This window comes from Glycine max, chromosome 10 (genome assembly GCF_000004515.6).
Source record: "Glycine max cultivar Williams 82 chromosome 10, Glycine_max_v4.0, whole genome shotgun sequence".
NCBI classification, from domain to species: Eukaryota; Viridiplantae; Streptophyta; class Magnoliopsida; order Fabales; family Fabaceae; genus Glycine; species Glycine max.
In genome coordinates, this window is record NC_038246.2 from 2,632,403 (window position 1) to 2,638,688 (window position 6,286).

At 28.9% G+C, this 6,286-nt stretch overlaps 1 long non-coding RNA gene and 1 other non-coding gene across 2 annotated transcripts; both read left to right on the forward strand.

The window, feature by feature from the left end:
* The first annotated feature begins 4,183 nt into the window (after positions 1–4,183).
* Positions 4,184–5,652, forward strand: LOC121172986 (uncharacterized). Its single transcript, XR_005886898.1, has 2 exons — positions 4,184–5,109; positions 5,309–5,652. It is a non-coding gene; the product is annotated as an uncharacterized lncRNA (long non-coding RNA).
* MIR167D (microRNA MIR167d) lies at positions 4,871–4,991 on the forward strand. Its single transcript, NR_048645.1, has one exon. It is a non-coding gene; the product is annotated as a microRNA MIR167d (primary transcript).
* Positions 5,653–6,286: the final 634 nt, after the last annotated feature.

A 6,286-nucleotide genomic window follows, 5' to 3' on the forward strand; every position in this document is an offset into this window, starting at 1 on the left:
CAGCTCCTAACACATCGATTTGGTGTGAGTATAGAGAAACACGTATAACTAACACATCAACCATATTTTCTTCTTTTTTTATTTATTTTTTTCATTCTCATAATTTTAATTTTTTTTATCCAAACACAAAATTTTGAAAATAAAAGAATTTCAATTGAAATATTTAAAATTCTTAGATTAAAATTTCTCAAAATTTTAAATTTCTCCATCCAAATACATTCTAAAAGTAAATTACACTAAACATTCTTAATATTTCATGAAATCACACAAATATTTTCTATTCTTTTCAACCATTACAGTAACCTCCTTAAATATGGAGTGTTAATGTAATATATAAGGGAGCCTTGGTCTAATGTTTTAAGAGGATTAGTTTAGAAATAGAGAAAAAATGACGTTATATATAATTTGAAAAGGCTCACTACAAGTATAATTTGCTCTTTTTTTAATAATTGTAGTCCTTTTGTCATGATAAAGGCTTACGTTGTTATGCGTGATATCAACTAACCATCTCTCTTCTTACAAAAAAAAACTAACCATCTCTCTGCATCATAACCCATAATTCTGGAAGCAGCATGATTTACAGTAGCATCCCCGTTGATAATATGAAGCAATGCAATGGATAATCATTTTATATATTTGACTGTACTATTGTGCAACAATTCAAGTTTATTGTTTGTTGCACTTAAAAAAATACATTAGAATTTCCGCTAGTTGTGTTATTTTGGTGTGACAACATTGGACATTCGGAGTATTTAGCTGTTTTCATATTTGTGTGAACATCTCATATAAAATTGGGATCTCGAACGCAACCAACTGGAAAATTAATTGGATTGTCCATATGTTACAGGTCTATGAAGCTATACCCAGAGCTTGATCAGAGTTCACAGAACTTAGCTGTCACAAAAACAACTCTTTATCTTTATCACGCATGCAATGGCTCAGCTGTGAAATATGCCCTCACCAATTCGCGAAAGGATTCATACCTTAATTCCTCTACGGTTATAGCCTCTTTCTTTTAATAGAAAAGCATTAAATAAATACAAGAATTATCATTATCATGATAGTTTTTTTTTTCTTTTTTAATTTCCACGGGTATCTTTATCTTTCTTAGCAGATATCTGAACCGTGATTCACCGTATCTTGAACTTAAAGGAGTAGACGCGTGTTTGAATTAGCATTAGGTTCAGTTGAAGGCTAATTAATCTTTTGTGGGTGTAATTTTTAGTTAAGCGTATAATGAAAAGTGTAATTTAAGAAGTAGAAAAAAATTTAAGTAAATCCAACACTCTTTGGGGTTTTGACCATTAGGGCGCAATTTTTTTTTTCTAATTTATTAAATGGGACAGTTTTTTAATTACTTAGCATATCAGGGTAAGTCATATGTACAATTAAGACTTAAGATATAAAAGTTGTATGAATTTTGATACTTCTGTTTTTTTTTTAAAGGAAATCATATTCATGATCATGAATTTAGTTTTTTTTTTTTTAGGTTATGACTTTGAAGTTATATGATGGCCTACGAGTTCAAAGACGTGTATTTCCTTAAACTTCAAAGTTATCTTGTTTATCTTTTGTAATTATTTGTAATTTATTTATTTTCTATATTTAGTTTTTGATATTATTAATTATTATTTGCAAGAGAACTAAAAAAAGATGTAAACAGAATACTTAAATTAAAAAAAATGTAATGCACATTTTTTTAAATATTAAAAATGAAATGATGTTCTATAATGAGTTTTTTTAGATATTTGTCATGATTTTTCATGTAATTGTACTTGATTTATAGGCTATTTTTATAAAAATATTTATTGTATAGAACTGAAGAATATTATTGTAGCAATTGTCCATATAATTAAATTAATCATTAATATTGTGTGTATTTTCTATTTTTATGTTTGTGGATAATTTGTATTGTTCCGTTCATTTTAATATATTATGCTATTTTTATTTTAAGAAGTTTTTTCTTAAAAAAATTATTTTCTTATTTAAATTATTTAAATAAATATTTTTATTTTTTCAGAATTGTCAAAATTAGATTAGTTAATAATAATGATCATTCACGACTTTAAGTCACAAGATTATTAGCTACTTTAAAATTATGTAGTCCTATATAATTTTATTATATTTAATTTTAAAAAATAAATAAGAATTAGTAAAATAAGAAAAATTATAAAATAGTTTACGACTTTATTAAAAAAATATTCTAAAAATCTTATAACTTTTGTATCTGAAACGTAATCTTTCATGTGACTTATCTTGGTAAATAATTTAAAAACTACCTTCATTTCTTAAATTAGAAAAAAAATTGCCCATAATGATGAAAAGGCCACGCTCTTTGGTACTATTTGCATGATAAAATGTTATTCTTTCTATTTCAAATTAATCGATTTTTAGGATTTTTTTAATATTGATTGATATATTACAACTTTATTTCAATTTTACCCTCAAATAAATAGTACAGTATTGTCTTGACTTGAGGCACTTAATAATATATTTATAGAAATTAATAAAGAAAGTAAGAATATTTTAGTTGAATAATTTTAATAACTATGTTATCTATTATTTTCAAAATTTGTGAAAAATTTAAAATGAAGAGAATAATTACAATTACAAAATGAATAACTATACGGTAATATAATAAGGAAATTCAATATTCTCGTTTCAAGAGAGAAAATGTTAGCCTTGTTGAAAATGAAGATGGTCAGATTTTACATCAATCTATATTTTGAAACGTAACGTGACTATATAATATTTCGTGTGGACTTTTTGTGTGAAAATTCTGTCTTCATTTGTATAGATTTCCTTCAAAATGTTAATCATATTTTTTATGAAAATTATACAAATTATTATAAATTTAATATTATTAATTATTTTTTAGTTTTGATCTTAATAAGAGATTATGAGTGTCATTTGTATAAATTTCCTTGAAAATACTGATTTCGCTAATGATTTGCGAATAATATTATAGTCCAATGGAATTATTGTAGAATTATTAAAACATTCTCATGTATACTATATGTAAGACAATAAATAATAATAATAATTTAAGAGTGTTCTTGATTGAACTGATTTTTTTAGTATTTTTATTTAATCTAAAAATTATCTAAAAAGTATTTTAAGGATAAATTATAAATATCAGCCATAATAAATTTAAAATTAATGGTGTCAATTTACAAAAGAAACAAAATTTAACAATTAATTAAAAAAATTAAGATTTAGAATATCTATTTTTAAAAAAGAGTAAAATTTAGAGGGGCCTAATACCCTTTACTCTAAAAAAAATATGAACAAAGTTACTATAGAATAATTAACAAATCAATAGGTTGTGTATGGTTGATGTCTGGTTGACGAGGAGCAATGGATTGAAATCAAAAGGGTGGAGTGAGGAGTGAGCACAGTGTGATGATCGTACTAAAGGGAGAGGGATAAGTGTATTAATTTGTTGCTTTTCTCGATTGCTGGGAAGTGGAAACTGAAAAACAAGGATTGAATTGAAGTAACCCGAAACATGAATTGACAGCTGAGGTTGATCACACTACACTTGTGCAATAAACAGCCGGAGAGAGAAAGAAAGGAACAACCACATCCAAACCCAGCCAAATTTTTTGCATAGAAATTCTAAACCCACCCTCTCTTCTTTTGTTCCGCAACCCAATAATTGTAGTAGTCTAGTGTGTAGGGGCTCTGCCTTTTTGTCTCCAGCCACAACTATCAACAGTCAATTTATTTAGTCTCAATGAATGCGACCTTATTTATATTATACTACTATCTTCTCTTCTCTTTCTCATAATATATAAGGTGCTTAGCTTAGCACCTAACACACATGATATGTTGCAACATGTTGATATACAGTGAGATGATTAATTTCATTTATTTTATACATGAAAATATAAAATTTTAATTGTTTATTTATTTTCACATTAAATAAACTTATATAATATGAGACACACATAAAAGAAAAATGTTAGCGGTATTTTAATTTTTTTTAAAAAATTCTCTTTATAAATGATTAAACTTTATAAAAAATTATCATTTTTATAATTTTATTTTTTATTGATGATTCTCTTCCATTATTTATATTAAAAGAAAAATAAAATCCTATTAAAATTAATGATTTTTAAGTAATTATAAAAAAGATTTGAGAGAGGGTATTAGAAAAAATACCACAACATTTCATAAAATATAATGCAGCAGAGGAAGAAAAGACTGAGAGAGTCAGGATCCCTCCACTGCCATGCCGCCCTAGTAGCTAAGTAGCCATGGCTCTATATCTATCTATCATTTTTCTGACCCCAATAGCTAACCAAGACAACTCATCATGCATGTTCCCTTTCAATACTTTCTTAGCTGTGCTGTGCTCTCTCTTCATTTCACTGTGCATCTTTTAATTCACTGTTACACAAGATGGGTTATGTCTCTCAACACCTTCCCCCAACCTTTTCTCCTTTACATTTTTCAGTTTTCACTTTTTCCATATATACTCTACTGCACCACCATGTGGTTTTTGACATTACTGAGTTTAGTTTAGTTTTTTCCTGTCTAGCCCTTAGTTTATGTCCCTTTGTGTGTCTATATTTCTTCCAGCTATTCATCTCTTTGTTTTCTGCATTACAAGTTTGGAATGAAACCAATCTTGTCCTTTCACCCTCTCTTGGGTTTTCCTTCCCCTCCTCTTAATTCTCCTCCATAGCTTATTTTAACTGCATGGCTCAAGGTGTTTGTACTGCAGTACTACAGTGCATTTTCAAATGCTCAAAGTGTTTGATCTACATTCCTCAGTTTGTCTTTTGTGGTTTCCATGTGTTTCTTTTTTCTGTACAACCATATGTAAGTGGTGAACTCGGAGATTACAATGTTTTTGTGGTGAAAAAAGGGTCACAAGGGAAAAAGTGAAGCTGCCAGCATGATCTAGCTTTGGTTAGTGGGAGCCAGAGAGTGCTAACCCTCACTAGGTCATGCTGTGCTAGCCTCACTCCTTCCTATTTGGAGACCGATATATTCCTATCAAAATCTCAGACCTAAACAATTACACAAACCTAGCTATCTACCTAAAAGTAAAAGGTGAGTATGTCTGTAAAGCACTTATTTCACCGTGTTTGGAAGTACAAGGTGAGTATATCTGTAAAGCACTTATTTCACCGTTTCTATTTTGTCAGGCACGCCCCATATAACTTTCTCTTTCACTTGCTTCTTTTTTTCCTTTGTATGTCTTCTAATCTTTCCGTTGATTTTAATGATGATTGGTTTGCTCCGCCATCACTACTAATATTGGTTTGGGAACCCTTTGGATTTATGGTTCCAACCACAGATGAAATGTGTGTAGCTGTTTGAAGTACCCCAAAACATGGAGCTGGAGATCTGCACAAGCTTTAGATATTAGCAAGGGTGGCGGTTGTATTGCGGTTTCATTGTGCTTTTTGATATCGCTGGAAATCACAGAAAAAATTGATTCCAATTGCGGTCGCCAACAGTTAAAACCTTGTATATTAGCTAGGGACTTGACACTAGAGGATGTTCTTTTCGTAACGGTTTTGTTGTGCTTATAAACAATGTCAACTGCGTTTAGCAGCTTCATGACATCCTTGAACATCTGAAAGTATAACTGCATAAATAGTATTGTTTTGTAATAATAGAGAATAGAACTTGCATGTTGATTTGGAATTTAGATTTACATTCATGGCTTTTATTTGTACTCTTATTTTAATGCATTGTTACCACTTCCTTACGTTGAAACGTTATGAACATTGTTACCTCACTTCGTACATAACCGTTAAATCTTGATGCTGCAACCATGTGATGTGAATTGTGCAGAATTTCTGTCTAGTGCATGACAAGTTAAGCGATTTGAGGCGTGCATGGCATAAACAATATTTTGTTGTTTCTGTATGGTGGGGGTTGATTTGTGGTTGTCGGTGCACCATGTTTGGAAGTACAATTTCCACTGGAGAATACGCGTTATCTTTTGTGTGTGAGTGATTCTAACAGTGTACAAGGGGGGCCTCAACGGACTTTATGATTAATATTATTAAATTGTATTCTATTCATAAATTACGCAGTTTTTTCTTTATCGGAATGAGCTAGAATTATTCTGGCCACATTGTCTTTTTTTATTCATCTTTGGCTACAATATTTTGTTTAATCTGCAAAAGTTTGTGTTTGGATAGAAAATTTTAATTGAAAAAAGTAATTTATTAAAGAATTTAAATTTTTATAATTTAAAATTTATTATTTAAATGTTTTTTTTATTAAAAATTTAAAATTTTAGAATTTTAAAATAAAATTTTAA